Source organism: Macaca mulatta, chromosome 2 (genome assembly GCF_049350105.2).
Source record: "Macaca mulatta isolate MMU2019108-1 chromosome 2, T2T-MMU8v2.0, whole genome shotgun sequence".
Taxonomy (NCBI): Eukaryota; Metazoa; Chordata; class Mammalia; order Primates; family Cercopithecidae; genus Macaca; species Macaca mulatta.
The window spans coordinates 9492472-9516083 of NC_133407.1; the positions used below are offsets into that span (position 1 = coordinate 9492472).

Consider the following 23612-nt stretch of genomic DNA (forward strand, 5'->3'; position numbering starts at 1 on the left):
GCCCAGCTCTTCTCTGTTCTGTTTTCCTCATTCTTTGGAGATGTTTCTTAAGAGTGTAAACTCAATAAACCACGTGCACCCAGATCCCTTCTCAGGTTCTACTTCTAGGGAAGGTGAATTAAGACAGGTTATGACTAATAGCTAGGTTATTAAAAATAAAATCTTTATTTAAAAAAATACTAGCCAGTGTCTGCACGCTGCAACGGCGCTCAATACAAAGGGATGATGACATTTGTAAAAGCCCGGCAATGGCAAGCTCACGCTCTGGCATCATCTCCAACTCCACTCACATTGTACTCTGTCAGAGGAATGCTACATTTAAGCCAAGACTTCTTCCCATTTATTGCAGGTCTCTTTGTCTGATATCTTCCTTCTAAAGGGATCTAAGACACACGTGAAACTACTTTCATAAGGTAGCTGTGCAAATAATGGTGGGTAGCAATCCTACTTTTCAATAATAATGGCGGGTAGCAATCCTACTTTTCAATAATAATGGCGGGTAGCAATCCTACTTTTCAATAATAATGGCGGGTAGCAATCCTACTTTTCAATAATAATGGCGGGTAGCAATCCTACTTTTCAATAATAATGGCGGGTAGCAATCCTACTTTTCAATAATAATGGCGGGTAGCAATCCTACTTTTCAATAATAATGGCGGGTAGCAATCCTACTTTTCAATAATAATGGCGGGTAGCAATCCTACTTTTCAATAATAATGGCGGGTAGCAATCCTACTTTTTCTTAGGTTTTCTCTCTGCCAAATGAAACATTCCTACTGCAGCAGACATGTCTGTCCCACCATCACACATCCCTTTCTAAAGGAAACTGTCCACACGTCCCTTTCACTTGGAGCTGGGGGCTCCCTCTAATTTGGAGATAATCATGTCTATATGGTAGAACCTGCTTCTGGCCAAAGCTGATTGGACTAGGAAGTGCCCATGGCCCAAGAGTTCCCAAAATATAGGATAATCAGCAACAACAGTATGACTTGAAGGAAAACTTCTCAATGGACTATGGTAATTAAACATAGCCTCAGACCATTTCTCTCCAGATTTTGTAAAATGAAGTAAACAGTTCACCTTGTAAACATAAAAAGAACAGATTCTAAGGGAAGCAGAAACTGACAGAGTAGTTGAGTCACATGGAAAGTGAAGCACAAGAACAAGAGCCTTGTGCTCTGGCTCCTGCAGTCCCTAGAGCAGATCAAGCCAAGCACATCTGCTCAATCCAGACCACGTTCCCCTTCCAGGTTCTGTAAGTTCCAGGTTCTGTAAGGCCTGATGGTTAAGGTTTGCCTGGCTTCCAGTAAAGACAGAGAGGCCTATTTCACAAGTATGTCCTCAAAGTAAATCCTCCGTTACTTGATATATACTGGAGGATCAAGTAATCTTTTTTTTTTTTTTTTTTTAAGATGGAGTCATGCTCTGTCACCAGGCTTGAGTCCAGTGGCGTGATCTCGGCTCACTGCAACCTCTGCCTCTCGGGTTCAAGCAACTCTCCTGTCTCAGCCTCCTGAGTAGCTGGGACTACAGGGGCATGCCACCACACCTGGCTAATTTTTGTATTTTTAGTAGAGACAGGGTTTCACCATATTGGTCAGGCTGGTCTCAAACTCTTGACCTTAGGTGATCCACCTGCCTCGTCCTCGCAACGTTCTGGGATTACAGGCATGAGCCACCGTACCCGGCTAGGTTTCTCTTTCTGCAGAGGGCTTTGGTGTAAGGTATTACTTTGTGCTTAATTACTGAGGCCGTTAAACTCCTTTGGTTGTGAGAAAGAGAAACCTAAGGAATTTAACAGCCTCAATAATTAAGCACAAAGTAATACCTTACACCAAAGCCCTTTGCAAGAGCATGGTTTTAGCTATATTTAGGGTCAAATTTGTGTCTCCAAAATACGTCTCTGATATACTTAGATTATGAAGTAAGAAGACTGTTGCTGGGATATCAACTCTATCTCCCAACCCACATCAGCTTTTTCTATATTGGTGAGTTTCTAATAATACAGTATCTTATATCTGCAAAACTCACTTGCTTTTCTGAATGACTGAGCTTATTGAAACCCCAAGGACAAGTGGTGTTAAGGGACTCACTTTGGAGGTGTGCTTGTCATCTGAATTGTTATGCACAGGTCTTTGCACAAACATCTTTGGAAGAAAATGAGAGCCAGCGCTGAACTTTTATTGATTGAAAATTACTCAGCAGTTTTAATCACTTATCCAAAGATGGAGGCTTTTGGGGAGTACGTGTGACAAAACCAATGAAATCCAAAGCATTGTCAGAAATGGAAGATCCTGGGGGATCAATTCCTTCATTGCACAGATGGGAACACCGATGTCGTGCACTGAGTCTTACTCAGGTCACACAGGCAGGAGTTGGGAGACTCGGGGCTGTAGGAGAAATGTTATAACATCATCCCACCTGGCTTTCTCCATTAACATCTGCTCATCTCTGCCCTCAGGGAGCCATGGAGCTGGTTGAACAATACCAGACAGTACGCGGAGAGCCTTGCATTGTGTTCACCACCTCGCTCGTTTTTATTCAAAATGATTCCAGAAAATCAGTGTGACCATCTGGTCTTGGAGAAACTTCACTGAGGTCCCAAATGTCTTCAGTACCCAGATGAATCCTTATAACTCTATTGAAAATACATTTAAAAAGTAGTTATTGATCATGTACTGTGATCCTGGTCCCAAGCCCCGCGCTGTCATTTCCCTCCTTCAAGGAGTTAACGGTTTTATGAAGGGAAACGGCTGTGAAAATGAGCAGTCTCCACTGAAGCAGGTAAATAAACAGTAGAAATTCACACAAAGGTCTGGGCGCTGTGGCTCATACCTGTAATCCCAGCACTTTGGGAGGCTGAGGCGAGTGGATCATGAGGTCAGGAGTTCAAGACCAGCCTGCCCAACATGGTAAAACCCCGCCTCTACTAAAAATACAAAAATTTGCCCGGTGTAGTAGTGTATGCCTCTAATCCCAGCTACTCAGGAAGCTGAGGCTTGAGAATTGCTTGAACCTAGGAGGTGGAGGTTGCAGTGAGCCAAGATCGTGCCACTGCACTCCAGGCTGGGCGACAGAGCAAGACTGTCTCAAAAAAAGAAATCCATACAAAGCCTGCAACTTCACAAAGTCACTTCCACTTTGCTGCTCTTCATCAAAGGCAGTAAGCGGAATTGCATTTCCATTTGCTCTAATAAAACATAGAACAGCCCCAACTCATTAGTTATAAAGCGTAATATTCTGAGTTATTGTTTATCGAATTTGGCACTGGATACATCAAAGGACACTGCTCGGTGTGCCATCAGGAAAATAACAATTAACCTAAGTAATGCAGGCAAGAGTCGATGCTAAAGTAGTTATTTCAACCATGTGGAAAACACTGTACATAATCATGTACTGGGAAAAGTCATGCAATGAAAGTTAACATCTTTTTTTTTTTAAGGCCTCCAAGAAAAGATGGGGGCTCTGGTTGGAAAGATGTGGCAGATGTCAGCTACCAGATGGCAAGAAGGAGGCAGTTCCGGACACAGGCTCGAAACAGAGAAGTTAGTGTGGGAAAGTGAGAGCAAACTGACCCCACCATGCAGAGAGAGTGGGCAAGGCGTGAGTAAAGACAAGGAACAAGAGAAAGAATGAGAGGAAATGCTGTTTGGTGGGTGGAATTTGTGTTTTGCATCTAAAAGTGTTGTTCTGAAGAGGGCAGAAGATAACCACGCTGGCTGGAACAAGGCAGTCTTTGCCCATCAGGGGACCAGTCACTCTTCATCAATTCTTAGACTGACATCTCTCCTCTTGTGGCAAATAGCATCTAGGAGCTCCACGTCTTCACAGAACAGAAAGTCCTAGATATCTTGATAATTCAGCCACTCATCAGAGGTTCTTGAATGCTTTCTCAGAGTGCTGTTCTTGGAATGAAAGCAACAACTGTCGTGCCCTGAGTAAGACCAAACAACTTCTCATAACTCCATCACAGAGTATCTGTGCTACACATATGCCGTGGATACTTAACATGAAATAATACCTTAGGCAGCATACAGTGATGATTAACAGACACTGCGAGATGGCTCCTTTCTATCCACCTCCCTGCTACGTATGTCCGTTAGCAATATAAAGCTAGGGGCCAGCGACCAGGTAACATAGATTGTTTGGACAAGTTAATTTATTAATAAGATAGAGATTACCATAAATGGAATCTTGAGAACAGCGCTGACGTAGGAAAAGATCTAGAACCTCCTTTATGGACACCTATGGCACAGGAGGGACAGGACAAAGCAGTTACTAACACCAAAGCAGAGACAGTCACATTAGGGCAGCAATCACCCACAGCAGCCGTGTCCAGCAAGATTCTGCTGAGCCTTAGGCGCTACCCAAAGGCATCCGCATGTGGCAGGAATGGGAGAAATGGGATGGTAGTTCTTCAGGCTCTGAATCCCCACTTCTGCTTTAACCAGAAGAACCACGGTTTTACCTATTTCACATAATGAGTTTCCATAGGTGATTTCAAGTAATGAGAGAATTCCAAATGTTTGAGAAGCATGTGTACAGACAATTGTTTTTCATATTGCGTTACCACCCAAATCTGATTCCTTTATATTCTGGCTATATAGTCTAGAGCTGAGTGGTTCACTGCCTAAGTCAGGCATTCAAGGCCCCTCATGGTCTGGCTTAAACTTTTCCCAGCCTTTTGTCTCTAGCTTCTTTCCATGCTCCTTAGGTACCAGCCAGGCCGAACTAAAAACTCACACCATGCAATGACCCATAATGTTCCCTGTGTTTAAAATAAACTTTCTCCTCCTTTTTCCCAGTGCGAGGCATGCTTCCAGACTCAGCTCAAAGGTGGTTTCCCCTAAACTCCCAGAGAAAGGTCCTCTGCTTTGATAACACTCGGCACCTTTTCTTAAACTAGTGCTTATTCAGTTATGACGACGTGTTGGGCAGGTCTGTTTCTTCCATTAGACTGTGAGCCCTTCGCAGTCAGGAACTGGGTTTTATACGTTGCTGTTTTGCTGAAGACCGGTAGACTGTGAGCCCTTCGCAGCCAGGAACTGTGTTTTACACGTTGCTGTTTTGCTCAAAACTAGTAATTAGTTGCCTGGCCCCTTCTAAGTTTGCAGTAAACTTCAAACTTTCTCATTAAAACGACAGTGACCAGTAGTGCCCACCAGATGGCAGTGTGTGGACATTTTTGCTCACCAATCAGGAGGGAGCGGAAAGGTTTTATAGCAACTTGCCTTTCATCTTTGTCCTTGCAAACAAATCCTACAAACACCAAGACTTATTGATGGGGCAGAATTTACATCTGTGAATCAGAACCTTAGGCAGCCTTGTATTCCCTATATGCTGCTACTTTTTGAAAACATTCCTCTCGAAGATTGAGAAAGGGTTATGCTGTTCTGTGTTCCAAGACAGAGAAACTTGGGTTTGAATTTTATCTTCACAAGTGCAAGGTGACCGTCTTTTCAGCCCCTAGGAAGAATGGCCACCCACATCCACAGACTGCTGGCGTCTGCTGAAGTTCCTTAACCTCCTGCCCACCCCCATCTGCCAGACTCAAGCAACAAGCAAAAGTCAGCCACTCATTCCATGCTTGCTTTTAAAGTCAATATCTTCCCTGGGTTCCACTGGACGGCACTGTGCTTTTCAGTCCGGGAGACCTGCAGGTCACTTTTCCCTCTCTTCCAGGATATAACTAAGAGGTACGTCCTAGCCTCCTTACCTGTGGACCTGGGCTGGCCTCCGGAACTTCTTAGAAGCAAAGGGGCTTCCAAATGGAAGACATCCCAGTCGAAAGGAAAAACAAAAAGAAACATCCCAATGGGTCTCCCAGACTATACAAAACATTCAAAGGCAAGAAGAGTCTCAATTTCCACTTCTTTTCTGCCTCCGCCATGACTATTTTGTAATTTCCTCCGCTCTCTAACCAAGTGTTGCATCCGCTGGTGTAGTAGTGCTACATGTAGAGAGCAGGGAGGGGTGGCTGCCATATCCACCTGCATCCACGATGCTCCAGCTCCTCTAAACTCATCCTACCCCTATAGATTTTCTCTTTCTCCACTGCTAGAGCAGAGGTTATATTAGAATGTGGGGCTGGAAGATTCTGGAGAGCTCAGCTTCTTTTAACCAAGCAAGTCTCTTTTAATTCAAAGGGAATCTCAGGGTCTAACCTGGAGATGGGATCACTGGATAACTCTTCCCTCCTCCTCCTCCTTCTGTGGATAGTGTAGTGGTTAAGACTCAAGCCCTGGAGTCAAACAGACCGGGGTTCAAGTCCCAGCTGTGTCACTCCCTGACTCTATGACCTTGGGTGAGTTACTTAGCCTCTCCAAATCTTAAATTATTTATCAATAAATGGAGAAAATACATGTGGACTTAAGAGGGACGCTGTGCAGATTAAATGATAAGGCAGGAAAAGTGTTTGGTGCGGTACCTGTGTACAGTGAACTAAATAATAGCATCAGCATTTGCAGAAGTACTCTGGAAAAGGCACAGCTCTCTAGAAATGATTCTTGGTGTTACATTCAGCGCAGCTTTAGAAACCTCTAAGAACCAAACACCTCTTCATAAATCATGCCAAAACTCGCCTTTTAGATGAGATGCATATTGCTTTCATCTAACTACTTTTTTATTCATTAGGATTTGTTTAGTATGTAAACTGTGGATAGCTCAGGGTAAGCAGTGAAGATACAAGAATATATAAACCATGGTCTCTGCCCTCAAGGAACTTCCAGTGTGTTGAGGAGATGCACCCACAGCAATTATTATATGGTGGGATCAGTGCTCTAACATGGATATGTACAAGACACAACAGATAGAGTGGGAAGGCGTCTGAGTCCCTGACACTCTGTACAGGGCATTGCAGGTCCTCGCCCACCTGGAAAAGTCTACTCCCAGCAACATTTGTCTTTTTGAGAATCCATTATGATGTCTCACACCTCTAACCTTGACACTGGCTACTCTCTTTCAGTGGAATATCTACCTGGAAAATTCCTACTCATTGTCTAAGTCTTCCGCAGATCCCTCAAAGAGACTTAGGGCACCTTCTCTTCTTAACTGTGACCTAACGGAAGGTGGAGGTTACATCTTTATCCTTTGGCCACCAGCATTTAACACACTGCCCAACACAAAACTGATATTTAGTAATGGCAATGCATAAATGAAGTTTTAATACATTCATCATGCAGCCAACATGGCCTGGTTTTTCAGTACAAGGAAAACCAGCTGATGTGATGAACGGTCTCCTGTTCCACAAGCCACACAGATCCATGACGGTAAAGCTCTGACTACTACAGAAAAATTGTTTAATATTATCCAAATTTTCTCTGCTTTTAACTACCACCCATTTTAGCCTGGCTTTCTCTTAGGAAAATGCAAATAAAGATATCCATATTCTCTTCAATATGGCAGCCATTCATATATATGAATATATCAGACTCATATAATATCAATATAAGATTCTCCTTTGTGATTTCTCAAACACACACAGATAATCAAGTCATCATTAACATACATTCTTTAGTGTCTGACATGTGTTAAGCAATTCTTAGCAGCCTGAGTGTCATAAATGTGGCCCTGATTCCTCCAATATCATCTCCACACATATCTCTTAAGTTCAGATTTGCTTCATCGTATTAATTTCTGTCCTGTGTTCTAGAAGTTCTAGATCATTTTAGATATCAATTTGCTGTTATTATTGTTATTGCTATTAATTTATTGAAAACGTGTGCCAAGCATGATATTAGGTGTTGACACACTTCTTTTTCAATTCTCATATTGATCTGAATCACAAACAATCCTATCCCTACCTTATAGGTGATGGAACTGAACTCTTGAAACAGTAAGCCTCTGTTCAATGTTACTTCACTGTCAGGAGGTCAGAGACAAGCGGCAAGGTCTCTCCAATGCCAGAACTCTTTCTCCTTACTATGTTATGCCATCTCTTTGTGTTAGTCTACGGTATTTGATTTTTGTTTTAGTTTGGTGTCTGGTTTTTTTTTTGTTTTTTGTTTTTTGTTTGTTTGTTTGTTTTGATGGAGTCTCCCTCTGTTGCCAGGCTGGAGTGCAGTGGCGTGATCTCAGCTCACTGTAACCTCTGCCTTCTGGGTTCAAGCGATTCTCCTGCCTCAGCCTCCCAAGTAGCTGGGACTACAGGTGTCCGCCACCGCGCCTGGCTAATTTTTGTATTTTTAGTAGAGACGGGTTTTCACCATGTTGGCCAGGATGGTCTCAATCTCTTGACTCCATGATCCGCCCACCTTGGCCTCCCAAAGTGCTGGGATTACAGGCGTGAGCCACCGCGCCTGGCCGGTGTCATTTTTATACTTGGGCATTCCCTCTTCCAGATAATCTTTCAAGTAATTAACAAAAAATATTGAACAGAATAAAAGGCTTCTAGTCCTCACCAAAAACCTCCTTCTAGCTTACATGGAACAGTTAGCATGCTCAAGAGTCATTTTTATTCACCCGCCCATGAAACCAGTGTGTAAGACATGACCCTGCCCATATTTCACCTGCTTATATGCAATCACATCACAAGAGGTCGTGTTAAGTCCACTGCTAAAACTTCCTCATCCTGCAGATTTACCCATTGCGTGGCATAATAAGAAAAGGCAATGGGGTGTGTCTAACACAACCTGTTTATGGTAAACTCCTATTAACTTCTAGTGATCAGTGCCTTTTCTCCAAAATGCCCATGAATCAGTTCTGTAATGATCTGTTCCAAAATTTCAACAAAAACCAGTAGGAAACTTGTACTATTTCCTGGCTTCACTGTTTAGTCCTGTAATAAGACGCAAGCAATCCCCTTTATTAAAAGAGAAAATCCTGTGAACCTACCAAAATATTGGCTGTTTCCAGGGCTATTGAGAAACTCCCACACCTACACCCCCAGTTACATTTTAATGCTCAGTTTGACAGCAGAACCACCTGCCTCTTTGTTTCAAAATGTGAAGTCACATCACTATCTTATGTACTGTTTCCTCTTCATTGCCTATATGTCACCTGGAGGAGTATTTGGCTAAATATTCCTAAACCCACAATTAAAGGTTAAAAATACCCTGAAATTGCAGGAACAAATGGTTGCCTATAAGTTCCGTGGATCTCTGAAGCCCACTTACAGGAAACAAAGCTTTCTTGCCACAACCATATTAAATCCAGGAGGATGTAGGTGATGTCTGATTGTTCATCATTGTACTCCCAGGGTCAAGAGCACAGCAAGGGCTCAAGAAGTATTTGTTATAGTCAGCAGGGAGAAGACAATAATGAGAATAAGTATACTCTTAACAGAGAGAACTCAAAGTTTTAAAATCATAGTAAAACATGTATGACTGACATAAGAACGTTTCCAGAAAGCAGGTCTGGTCATTAGACTGTGGGAAGAGTTCCTGAAGATCCCAAAGTAGGAAGCTACACAGAGAGGAAAGGGAAGAGGAAAGGAAAGTGTTCGGGGGAGTTTCACTGGAAATGATTGAATAAGTCATGCTGTTGGAGAGAGAGGCCCAAGCTTCAAGTCCCCAGTATGCCACCATTAGCTGTTTCCTACTGGAAAACCCTGCATCTTAACAGAGTCCCATTTTCTAGTAGATTTGACAGAGACCAGAATTCAGATCTCACAGGAGTGCTGTGGGAATCAATTGAGGTAAAAGCTATGAAAGTATGTTATGAAATCAGTATCACCTACACCTAAGTCTGGGTTGGGGTCAGCTTGAGTAAAAGACCAAGGGATTACAAAGGGGTATCTAGGATGAATTAAGAAACTATTTCCTAACTGCAGGCTCTCAGGCTACCTGGAAAAGATTCTGACTCAAGAAAAATGTTGGCCTCCTCCAGGTTGAGAGACCACACTTACACAGTATTGGAGCAGCTTTTGTATGACAGAGCCATACAAATATGCGTCCAGCTTCCAGCTCTCTAGTCAGCTGCAATTTAGCACATCCTACTCTGAATTTGTCACTTTTCTCAGACAACCATCTTCTCCTCCTAACATCCCTATTTATCATCAACAGGCAGTATCTCAAGCCACTTGGGCCTGAAATTTGTGTCCTCATTGTCAACCTTGAAGCATAGAGCTGCCATTCGAAGAAATCCTTTGACTACTCTCAGCCCAGACTTCCTCATCTGGAGAATGGAGATATTATCAGCGGCTCCTACTTTGTTTCAGTGTTTTGTGGGAATCATCTGATGGATGGAAAACCTTTTGGAAAATGTAAAATTCTATATAAAAAAAGATGATCCTAAAAATTGCAACATTATAGGATTAAACCAGAACAACCACCTTCATCTAGGTTATACATGAAAATCGAGTTTAAAAATCTCATATTTAGTAATAACCAAAAGATACTGGTTCAAAGAATCATGACTCTCACTTGTGTAATTTTTCTACTTGTTCTCTTGCTAAATACCTTAAATCTTGGAGTTCTAATACTGAAAGAATTAAGAAAATCATTGCCACATTAAAGGTGAAAGTTTTTAAAAATATATTAATGAGGTGGTGGGAAGTAGGCTGACATTAAAGTAGGTTTGGAAGTGTTTGGTTTCTCTAATTAAATAGAGCTAATGAGTTTCTCCACTGAGTCTGAGCGCTGGGCTAAACAGTCTCACAAGCCTCTGAGTTCTGTGATCTCAATAAGGGATGGCCAACTGGCAGCCGAAAATAATCTGCATCATGGGGTGATTCATCCTTCACACCTTTGGGTGAAACCTTCCTGTCAGAATGCAGGAGCAGGTTGCAAGCACCATGCAGGGTTGAGTTAGAGTCTCTGTGGTCTTCAGAAGCTGCTGATCCCTCACTCATATCAACAGACCATAGCACAATGTCACTACAACAAGAATCGGAGAATGGCAAAATGAAAGCTTCCACAGATCACAAATCAGAGCTGGGAACAAAGTGGCAAGGAGGGATAGAATGTAACTTAACCACCCATAATTGAAAATGGGGGCAGGAGGTAGGATCTAGAGATACAGAAGGCATTCCTCTGCCCTCTCCTTACTCACAAGCATGGGAGACGGGCTTTAAAAAAATAAAATGAAGATAATCTAGCACATCTTCAGTGCTTTTGTGGGGTCTGCAGGTATAATCAATCCCTTGATGTAGTTTTTAAAGCCATTTATGATCTGGCCCAGCTTTCCCTCTCCATTTCTGCACATTCCCTGAACATCTCACCACCACCTCCCATCCCATCACCACAAAGACGGAAGGAGCTTCTCCCAGACCTGGATCTGTCCTCTGTATGTGCTGCCCGTCCTGTCTGAAATGACCTGTCTTTCCTCTGCACGTGCTAAGTCTTCCTTAGTGGGGCCACCTGTTCAGCAAAGACATTCCGGACCACCCCCTTTCTGTCACCCTGTTTCCCCTAGTTCCTCAAACTCTTTAAACTTGGTCCCTCTTTCAGGTCTTTGCACAGGTGCTTCTCTCCATCTTTCTCATCCTGATTGCAATTTATCTCTCAGGTCTCCGCTTAAATACCACTTGGAGGAGAAATCCTTGATATCCCATTGACTTCCCCAATCAGGGCCCCCTCTAATTGTCTACTAGAATCCTGTTCTCTTCCTTCATTACACTCATTACACTTATCACATCTCTTTAAAGTAATCAATCAATAAAAAATGTAGTGTATGTACTTGATTTAAGACCACATACACAAATACTTGAGACTGTAACATTGGTAAATTTCAAGGAGTGTGTTTTGCTCTTCGTTGTAGATCCAGTAACACTGGATGCTCAATAAAATATTTGATGAACAAATTCTCTTCTCAAAGTGCTCAGAGCACTTTGTACAGTCTTTAAATATAACACTTATTCCATAGTAATGTAATTATTTTCCTTCATGTTTATCCCCATTCCTGGATTTTGAGCTACTCAAGATTAGGTGAGATGGCCCCACAACACCCTGCACTTGGCATATCTTAATTGGCTTTAACCTGCCTTCTAGCTTCCTGGTGGCAAGAGCAGCTCGTTAGAAACACACCTGGTGCCTAACACTGTGTCTGGCACACAAATAGTTTTGAAACAAATGAATGAATGAATGGCTAGAATGTCTTCCCCTCCATTTTCCCCTGACCTCCCAAAGTGCCCTTTCAATTTTGGAGGATACTGCATCCTATTCCTTTGGTGAGATACAGTGCACCTTCTGTGTGTGTTTCTTACTTAAAACACATTCAGTAAAACCTACAGAACTTTCGATTTACAGAATAGATGTTTAAGGTGGGCGATTACTTCCTTGAAAAAAGAATTTTTTCCTGCAACAGGATACAGAGACCTGTAGGCATGCAGCTCTTCCCTCCATTGAATTTAAAGTATGATTTGTTGAAAACTGCTATTTGTTAATTTTTCAAGGAGATGCTATTTTATAAAGCTTGATATACTTGTGTGCAAATAGGTCCACGTTTGAGCTGTGTTAAAGGAATCAGGCAAATCCTTACTCATCACCAGGTAGGACCAGGCTGGTGACACAGGAGCTGCAAACACGGTGCTCAGCCTGGGCTGCAGAAATCAAGATTGGCATGGACATACCCAGGCGAGTTAGAGAGGAGGGGCCTGCCTAGGAAGGGGATGCAAAACTGCATAATCTAAAGGAGAAACGAAAGGTGCCAAATGAAACTGCAGAATACTTACAGAGTACATGATTACGCTCTTGAAATACCTGAAGGACTGCCACCGAATTAGACTTTTTCTATATGTCCCAAAAGAAAGGCTCAAGGTGGAAAAAAACCATTTAACTGAATTGTACAGAAAAGAATGGGCTGCCTTAGAAGAGGCTGACATTCTGGACATCAGCAGGGTGCAAGACAAGAGAAGGAGAATAATAGTAGTGATGTTGTGGGAGGCATTTAAGCATCAGATTTGGGAAAAGGGATGGTGAGGAAGAGGTAATTAATACTAAGTAATAGCAATGATTTGTTGATGTAAGTGCTGTGTGTAGGCATTTAATCTCCTATAATGCTGTAAGTTGTGAGGGTACCCTTCGTCCACTCATTTTACAGATGAAGTAACTGAGGCACACAAAGCTTCAGAATGTGCCCACAGTCACCAAGCTAGGGAGGGCTGGGGTCAGGATTCAAGCTTAAGTCCATCCACTTCAGTAGCCTATGCCTCTAGCCACAAAGACAGCTTATATCCTGTCCAACTCTAATTTTCTGGGCCTTAAATATTGAGATATCAAGAAAAAAGCTACACAGGAGTCTCAAGTGTATCTGGTGAAGCCGAGTCCTTCACCTTCTCCTTTCCTTTGTCCTCCAGCGTAATTCCTGTGCTTACGACTACAGAGCATGAAGCCAGTTTTCAAGTTTACTGCGTGTCTCTGTGTGTGTGTGCATAGATCTGACAGGGCTAGTTCATTTCAAGTAACCAAGTATGTCTTTGGACAGCTCTTGTCAAGATCCAGTAGAAGAGCCAATTCCAAAAATATGTTCCTTTAGTGGTTTTTTAGGGTTCTCTGCTCTGCACGGATTGACAATGTGGTAACAAGAGACATTCTGGAGACTGGATTTAATGCAACCATATGCTAGACAGAATGAGAACCCATATTGCAGCAGACCAGCCGGTACATTTCCATGTTAACAGAAGCTTGATTGCAAATTACATTTAGTCTCAACAGCTCAGTTCACTGCACACAGATGCCATGGGGGACTGTAAAGTTAGCGAGATGTGGGGGAGTACGACTAACATTTTTTTTTTTTGAAAAAAAAAAAAAATCCTTCAGCTGATAGAATGCCAAGGAGCATCAGCGCTGATGCTGAAAAGAAAACGCTGCTATATTTGTTTTGCCAGAAAAGGAAAAATAATCATTGTCGCGAGTTGTTAGTCAAATTATGAATACGAGCTCGGCTGGTAATTGTCTGATAATACAAACAGTGATATTAGGGTTGTCAGATGCGGCACGCACTGTTTGACAGCTAACATGTACGTGCTCTCTGGATGAGGAGCTGGTTCACTGATTCCAGAAGTCAGGCAAACAGAGGGCTGGCTGATGGAGGAGAGCTTCCCTAAGATCCTGGCCTCCAGTCCAGGGCTGGATCTGGGTCAGCTTCCCAAAGTGTGGTCAGTATCTCTGCTACACAGAGGAGGGTCAGTGAAACTGTGGAAAGAACACAATGTGGGTTTCAGTGGCAGATGCAGCTCTCACTTACTGTGCAACCCTTGGCAACTTATTTAACATCTCTGAGCATACATTTTTCCACTTCTAAAACAGGGATAATTTTCAACCAGGTCCTCCTCCTTTGTGAGGATCAGCTGAGAACCTTGTGTGTGAGCATACAGTAAACCACATGGTGCTTTCTAAATGTTGGGGCTGTAAGTTGTCTACTTGGCTGGGTTTCTTTTGCTCCCATTTTAAGAGCTGAGCTAGAGTGATTTTTTGTCCATTTTCTCATGGCTGGAGCAGATTTTCTTCTGTCTGAGTACAAACACCTTTCAGATAGAATCATTCATCTTCTTTTCCTCAAGGAGTGTGGCCACAGGGTGCCTCTCACCTAGAGCCCTCCCTGACCCCTTTATTACATGCTTGTCCCCTAGGGAAGCTAGAACACGTTCATCAGGTTCTATCCTGTATGCATAAAGCCCTCATGCTCTCCATCCTTCTGTTCTCCAGACACAAAGCTGTGACAGACACTGTTCTGCTTGACAATGTGTTCTCCCCTTAGCCTCTAACTCCCTGGACCCCTTGCAGCTGAGTGTGACTGGGTGGCTAAGTTCTAGCCAAAGGCATAAATATGGACAGGAGTGATGTACACAACTTCCAGACATCACCTTTAAACTTGCTATGTGTGCCTGATCCTCATTCTCTTTCCCCAACCTCCAGAGGAGTGGCAAAGACTTGAGGAACTAAGGGGAGGACAGAACCAGAAGATGGAAGGCACCTGGGTCTCTGAATGACTGCCTGGAGCCTAACTCCCCTGCCAACCTGTATTGTGCTGGGAAGTGAGTGAGAAATGAAAGTCTACTCTCTTAATCCACTGGTATTTGTTGGTTAGTTGTTAATGTAGTTAGCCCTGCCATAAAACCCAAGCAATCATTGACTTTGTCTCATTACACAAAGTGTGTTGTTACCAGAAAAACAACCAGTATCTCCTCAAATACTCCCTGAAAAATACATGCTCTTTCACACCTCCAAGCCTTTGCTTACATGATGGTTTTTTCCCTTTTCTCTTCTTCTCTCCTCAACTCCAATTACACTTTTGTATTGAGTAAACTCCTACTTTCAGGACCCAGCTCTAACACACCCACCCAGAAGGATTGTCACTTCCTTCCCTGGGCTTTCACAAAACTTGTACATGCCGATTATTATGTGATAATGGAACGATGGTTTACACATATGTGTCCCTCCTCTTGAGGCAGAGACTGTGTCTTATTCAAGGCTTTAATGAAAGTCTAAGACAGCTCTCTTTTTTCCTTTCTGTTTTTGTCTACTGTCTATGGAATTAGGTACCCTAAGGCTACATCTTCCAGCTTTAAAATAGAGAGGCACAGAGACAAATGGAATTGTCCATTTGATTCACCTTTAGAAGATGTCATCATAGTGCAGGAAAAGGAAGATCACATTTTTCTTTCTACCCATCCAACCACCAAGGCCTATACTCGCTACATAGAGAAACATGAGAAGAGGGAAAGGTGCTCACTTGAGAGAAGCAGGCATAAAGTGCTGTAGGCATAGGCGACTTTCCTATCAAAATAGGCCCCTGCCTCTCCATCCCCCCCCCCACCCCGCTCACTGCATTCCCACTTGGCACCCGACTGGGACCCCCAAGAAAGATTATCCTTCTAATGGCCAGAGGCAAAGCTGTAGCCTGCTCACATTTGAGTCCAGCAAAGCCAGTCAATAAGAGCTGTGTGGAAGACAGGAATGTAGAGCTCTGTTCACAGCAGGGCCTGGATGCTCACATCAAACACTGCTCTGTACAACTTAAGAACACCCTGCTGCGTTCCAGATTTGAGGGGAAAAAAGTCTTTTTCTTGTTTTTGTTTTTTTGTTTTCAAGTGGCTATTGCTACTGTTACTTGTTTCAGTTTGAGAGCTCACTTCACCCAAATACACACACACATATTTTGGGGTTTTCAGAAGCTGTTTATTTTGTTGCTTTCTTAATGTTGATATTTTGGGCTTTTTTATTTGCCACTTTGACATTTTCATTGACATTTTTTTTTTCAGTTAACTCCTGGAAGATACAGAGGGATTTCCCAATGATTGCAAAGCAGACGGTGGCAAAATCACAGTCTTGGATTCAGAATGGGAAGCCCAGGTTTGGGTCCTAGCTCTACCACCTAACTGGGACAAATCATTCCACCTTAGTTTGTCTCTAAAATAAGAGAAATATGAACTCTGTCTTTCCAGACTTTCAATTCCATAAGGACAGGGCTCATGTCCATTTTGTTTAAAATTGTCTCCATACACCTATCCTAGCACCTGGTATTTTGTAGCCCGCAGAAAAGATCATGGAGCAACTGAATGATGATTGTGGAGACCAAATAAGGTAACAGACATTAAAATGCTCTATAAATCCCGTAGTGGTCCACACAGGGAAGTGTAATTATTGCCTAGACTGGGAATGTATGGATTTTCCCCAAACTAAAGAGTTATTTAGCTATTTTAGGATAGTGGAAGATACTTTGGCAAATGTATTTCAAATGTGCATAATAACTTTGATGAAGCTCAGCACTATAACGCAAGTGAGAGGCCCGGCAGAGACCTAGCTGTTTTCCTGCCCTTGAATTCTGAAATTTCTGCATTCTTAAAGTAAACTTCTCTTTGTTGTCCAGTTAGCAGAGCTATTTTTTGTTAATAGAAACCAGGAGCCTTTAGCAAGTCTAACTATTAACTACAAGCTGCTTGAGGGTTCACATCATGTATTCACAGTTCCTAGCACAATACCCTGCAAAGAGAAAGTGCTCAGTAAATGTAAGACACTGATACTGAACTTCAGGGATGTTCCTCTCCAGAAATGGCTCTCATCCCTGAAAGTCCCCTTCCATAAGGATCTTGAATGACTTCTCCTCCCCAAGAAGTCCCTTTCCCTAAGGATCAGTAATTACTACTGATATACTTGTCCCATCTTCCCTTCTGAACCAATGTTCTCATGCCCCAGCATACCCTCCACCGGGACACAGGGAGTCGTGGTGGAAGTGAAGAGGCTAAACACTGTACTAGAATTGTAAGCTCACTTATTGCATGAGGTTTATTTGGCATCAACTATAAGTTGGTGAATGTTCGAAGAAGTGAAAGAAGGCAGTCAAATTTCTAGACTTGGTGACAGGTGAGTAACATATAGAGCTTAGAATTGTTGGGAGATAGACACAAACACACACAGCTATAAAATAATTTAAGTATTATAATACATTCAAGTACACAGCCCTCTGAGAGCTCAGAGGTTATGCCAATGTGCTGGGACTTGAGATCAAAGAAGGCTTCAGAGAGTAGGAGACGTTTGTATTGGACTGTGAAATACGCGTAGGACTTCTCCAGATGGCAAGAGTCAGGAAGAAGGGCATTCTAAGCAGAGGAAATAACAAGTTCAGCCACAAAGAGGGGTGGACAGATGTGACAATGACAGGGACTGCATTGCATCTGGAAAGGCTAGACTAGCATTTTCCAGAAGAAGCTCTGAGGAACAAAAGATGTTCCATAGCCAATAAATTGGAGAAATGTATCCTGTATTCTCATTTAGAAATGTAAAATGCAGACTTGCTTATTAAAGACTCTGAGCAATCATTTGGGCAGCTACACAGATAGTCCAGAGAAATATAGTAGGGGACATGAAGGGGGACATGAAGAGGGACAGTGAAAGTGAATGCAATAGAGGATAGATGTAGACAGATTTCAGAGGGAGCATAATTAGAAGTTGCTAAATGTTGAAGAAGATTGGGTGTAAGAGGACTAGGTTTTAGCTTGTTGAACTAAATAGATAGCAACGCCATCTGAGAAGAAAAGTATTTAGAAAAGGTAACACAGGTTTTGAAATTTGTCATGTTGAATGTGAGCTGACCATGAAGCAAGCCTGTGAAGATGTTGAGACAATTGACAGTACATGTCCAGGATCCACAAGTGAGTTGTAGCTCAAGAAGATGCTGGGCAACCATTAGAACTGCAATAGAAGAGATCAAGCCCCGGACAGGGCATTGGATTGGATGAGGCCATTTTGGCCCAGGGACTCTACTATTTTTAGAGTCAGAGGGACCCACACCGAGGAGTGTAGGTGGTCAAGTCTCTGGCTACTGATTGCCTCCAAGTTCATAACCACCTGCAGCTGATCATAGAAGTACTGACCACAAAGAAGAGCTCAACATCTGCACACATCCCACTGAAAGGAAGTAGATTAAAAGATAAACATTTAACCAGTAAAACTTTTCAGGGGCCCCATAAAACCATTATGCTTCTGTTGGGCTGTCCTAACTCAGAAGAAACAATACAAACACAGCATATTCAAGCACAATCATAGGAAACTGCCTACATTCCTTGTCATGTACTTTACTGATCAATACAGCCTGGTAGAGTGGAGAGAGCACTGGGCTAGAAGTCAGGTGGTCAAGGTTCTAGTCATGACTAGATCAGCAAATCATTGTAAGTCCTAGTGAAAATTATCTACTTTCTATGTGACTCTATTAACATATGAGTAAAATGTATTTAAAATAATTATACCATCCAGGTGCAGTGGCTCATGTCTGTAATTCCAGTGCTTTGAGAGGCTGAGGAAAGACGATTGCTTGAGGCCAGAAGTTTGAGACCAGCCTATACCACATTGGGAGACCAACTCTACAAAAAAATTTAAAAATTAGTCAGGTATGGTGGCATGCCCCTATATACAGTCCCACCTACTTGAGGAGGCTGAGGCGGGAGGATCACTTGAGCCAGGGAAGTCAAGGCTGCAGTGAGCTATGATCATGCCACTATGTTCCATCCTGGACAACAAAGAGAGGCTCTGTCTCAAAACAAAAACAAAAACAAAAAACAAAACAAAAAACCACCCACACTGCTTATTCCTAGGGCTGTCAGGAAGGTTCAATGGGATTGGTTCATTTTGTGAAAGACAACGTTGATAATGGATACTACTTGTACTGAATATAAAACCTAAACTGTTGAAACTTTGAAGAGCCCTGAATACTGAGGAACATAACATGTTCATTTTGCAGATGAGGAAACTAGGCCCCAGAGATGGCAGGTGATTTACCCAAGGTCAGACACACAGCAGGGACAGAGCCACCAGATAAGGTGGAAGCTCTTCCTTCCTGGTGTCACGGCTTTCTAAAGACCAAGGACTGGAACCTTGTTTGAAAACAAATCATACACTGGAAAGAAATTATGGGTTGAATAGCTAACATGTGTATTCAAAATTCCAAGCAGCAAATAAAGCCTGTAGTATGAGTAGTCCAGGTAACACTATTTGCCTCCATACTTCTAGGAAGTGAGTAACTTTCCTTTGTTGTGTCAACTCGATTTGGCCACAGTCTTCAGAGTCACACACCTCCACTCAACGACTTTAACATACACTAATCCATTCTGTGATGGTGAATACTTTCATTTATATTGATATCCTCATAGACTACGTTAGAAATTTAGATGCAATAACACAGCCCTCTCCTGTAGATCTTCTCCTCTCTAACTCTAGATGGAATGCTCTAGGTGAGGAGCCATGTATTAGTTTGTTCTCACACTGCTATAACAATACTGTCCAAGACTGGGTAATTTATAAAGGAAAAAGGCTTCATTGACTCACAGTTCCACAGGGCCGAAGAGGCCTCAGGAAACTTACAATCATGGCAGAGGGGAAAGCAAGGACCTTCTGCACATGGCGGCAGGAGAGAGAAGTGCAAGCAGGGCTTATAAAACCATCAGATCTTGTGAGGACTATCACAAGAAGAGCAAAGGGGAAACCACTCTCATAATCCAATCACTTCCCTCCCTCAACATGAGGGGATTACAATTCAAGATGACATTTGAGTAGGGGCACAGAGCCAACCATATCAGGCCAAAATTAATTTCTTTCCTGAACTGTGGCAAGAGTCTTCTAACTGATCTTGATCTTGCTCCTTTGCCTTTTCCTTTCTGGAGTTGGCATTATTATCTTCCCATAAGGTTACTACTTCTTCTCTCCCTGTCTCCACAGCACACAGCATAAGACCTCAAATCTTCATCCTGGCATTCAGACTCTTTCCAGATCTGATCCCAGTCTCTCCAGTTTTATTTCTTCTACTTCCTTATTTGTATGTTACATTTCAACCTAAATTAGACTCATTGCTAAATCCTGAATACACGTAGGCCTTTCTTTATACTAGTCTCTCATCTGGTAGACCATTCATCAAGACCCACCTCTGTTTTCCTTGCACCATCACAGTATCATGTTTTTCCTGTTTTCAGTACATATTTCCTTTCATAGTGTCATGATATGTGTACTGGTCCCACTTCCTCATTAGATGGTCCTCATGTTGATTTTATCTCCATCCCCCATAGAACTTAGCTCAGTGCCTGGAAACAAGTCTCTTCCAGAAAAAGCTGACTTACATTATTTGAGGAAAAATAGACATACTACACTAGAACTGAAGACCATCATACTAAAACTTTTTAAAATAAACAGCTTCGGCTAAAGATGAAAGTATTTCCATGCAGCTTCAAATCAGATTTGAGTAGCTGATTCTCCAGACAAACTCTAGGAAAATTGTTTTACCTGTTTTCCCACCTGACAGTTCAGTTGCCTAAGTTGCTTTGAAGTCTATAAAATGGCCAGTATCTCCAATCTGAGCAACGTTTCCTTTCCAGACAGGAAGACTGCTGCTAAGTACAGAAGCCACGCTTGTTTTTGCGGTCGGGCTGCAATGGTGACTCATCCAGTAAAGCCAGAGACTGTCTGTTTTGATGTTTCACTGTTCAGAGACTCTTTATAGTTGTAATTTGCTTTCTTTCTCTCTCTCCCTCATCACCTCTGGTGACTTATCGGAAGGGTCACACACATTTAACAAACGGAACCTGTATAAGGAGAGAGAGAGAACACGCGATTAAACACACTTTCAGCTAACGCCCAGAAATAGATGCTTGTGTTTACAACTCTGATGATAGGGTTCCAGTAATGACTTGGCCTTTTTCTCCTTGATTGAATATTCCCTTGGGCCTGCCAGTCCAGGCTCCTGTTATTTAATGAGGACATTGGAGCACAACATCAAGATGTCTGCAAAAATGACCTTTCTTTTGGGCTCACTCCAAATGCAAAGAAAAGAAGAGCCCAAGTTAGACAGGGTGGTTCTGGAATACAGCTTTGAAATGTGTCCTTTTCCCAGAAACTCAGAATCACGGAGTCATGCACTATCAGAGCCGGAAAGAACCACGGAGATGATCTAGTTAAAAGTTTCATTTTTCACATGGAGAAACTGAGGACTAGAGAAGAAAAGCAAGTTGCCATAAAATACATAGCACAGTCACAACAAATCTTAGTATTCCTTTGAATAGCCTGAGACAGAAATTAACCATGGGCTAAATGTTGGCTTTAAATAAAAGAGAAGCTTTCTTAGTTTCTCCTGTGTTGTATTGTGGCACTATTATGCTCTCCTTTTCCTACTCAAGGAGATGAGAGACGAGTAGCACAAGCATAATAATATGCCTCTGGCTATAAGTTCAATGTCTCACTGTTACCTTTGAAAGACAATATAGGACAAGGAAAAAGGTCAGTGCTGAAGGGTCTTAACGAAGACAATCTCAGAGATCCCAGATCTGCCTTATTTACTGTGTATTTGCGTTTTGGCTTCACCTGCAAAATGGGGGATTAGTTTACCAACTGAGCATTCTTAGGAAGTTGAAATGAGAAAATATGATCAGAAAATGCTCGGTAATATAAAGTTCTACTGCATTTGTTAGAAGAATTATTATTATGTTATCGACTCCTATATATGGTCTTGTTTCCTTCAAGAGAGAGATTTTACATTCTCAAATTACTATAATTTTGCCTTTTTGTGAGCTTTTTTCTAGTCAACTATATATATATATACACACAAACACATATACATATAGATACACCTATATACACATATACATATACACACAAGAATATCTATAATTCCAATATTAGAATGTATCATAACATATTTACATAATAATATCTTAAACGATATTACTTTTTGTAATGTATAGAAGTAATTCATTAGGGATTTCTTTAGCACCAATTTAAACACTGAAGCCCAAGTTGGAGTCTCCCTGAGTCCTCCCATCAATGAAATTACTACATAATCTGTGCTCTAATTTAAAACATTTTTGAGAGTAAAAGGTAAGATTATTACTAATTATGCTGCCAAAAAGGATAAATCTGAACTGTTCTGGGTAAAGGGCGACATACGATCACGTTACTTAGACTTGTGCAGAATTTTAGGTATTTTACCTGCCAGCGGTAACATGGCATGGGGTAAAAAGCACATATCTCATAATCAGAAGTTTTGTATCCAAGCTCAAGATCCGACAATGTTAGCAAAACTCACATATGGCCCTGAACCTCACTTTCCTCTTCTCTGAAATGCAGGTCATTCCTTACATCTCAAACTCAGGTTATCACCTGCATTTGAGGAAGAATGTAAATGAAAGCCTGTTACAGCTGCAATATATAGCTCTACTGCCGGATTTTTAAAATAGTACTTTCAAATGGATTTTTAAAAATGCACACTAGTACTCTTCATATCACATCATGGGTGTGTCCTAAGCAGTTCACATTCTACCAGAATATAAAAAGGATTGCTTGATAGTAGACCCCTCACACTCACAGAGGAGAATCTACATTTGCCTCTAGTTTCATCCCATTACACTCCATGTCAAGGGACTATTGGCATTCTCTTTCAAGCTGTTATTCAGTTTTATAAACTACTAGTTAAAATAATCTGCTACATTTTGACCATGCCAGGCCATTTTCTTCTGATAATATTTGAGTTACTGAGATTATACCTGTAAGGTCCATTTTAGGCCAGTTAAGAAAGCACCAAGAATAGAAGTTTAACTTTTTCAGGTATTACATGTAAGTTAATTTACCATTTCCTTAATGAGGAACAATATTTGAATTCTCTGAAGCCTCATAATCTCTCCCAGGCAGAAAGGAATCATGGATCTTCAAGACAGTCAAAATGGTTATCTTCTGGTTGAGTTCTTCTTTCTATAAATGATGAGAAAGATCTCATGGTGCTTATAACCCTACATACTCGGTACTATACATGTGCCTAGAACCCATGGCACATGATGTATGTGTCAAGACCTGTACATACAACGTGATCATCTGGTTGAGGATATTCTGTGTTACTCAGAGCTGAGCTTGCCATGAGTGCTTGATAACTGCATTACAATTCACTTATCATTGCCATAGTCATCAACATAATCATTTATCAGTTCAACATTCAGCTGAGAAGTTTTATTATCCCTCTTATGAAGAATGCCTTAAGTATTATCTTTGATTTATCAGCCTCCATGAGATTTTTTTGTGCATTTCTCTTTCCTTCACAATGCCTAACACAAGGCCCTGTATAGAAGTAAATGTTTGATCAATGTTAGTAAAATAAGTAATATTATTTTCATGCTCCTTCCACGGTGCACGTGAAACAATCATACCTTTACCATAGCTCAAAATCCTATACTTTTTTCTTCATCTGTGCATTAGTGAAAAAAG

At 41.8% G+C, this 23612-nt stretch overlaps 1 protein-coding gene across 4 annotated transcripts in view; it reads right to left on the bottom strand.

The window, feature by feature from the left end:
* The window catches only part of TPRG1 (tumor protein p63 regulated 1), a 365690-nt gene that overhangs the window by 168575 nt on the left and 173503 nt on the right, over positions 1 to 23612 (bottom strand). For 2 of the 4 annotated variants that reach the window (XM_077991224.1, XM_077991222.1), the window contains 2 exons: positions 22985 to 23105; positions 20649 to 20947 (listed from right to left, as the gene is read on the bottom strand). The gene's annotated coding sequence lies outside the window, so the exon portion shown is untranslated. The remainder of the gene's footprint in view (positions 1 to 20648; positions 20948 to 22984; positions 23106 to 23612) is intronic. The other 2 variants (XM_077991227.1, XM_077991225.1) reach the window with 1 other exon arrangement.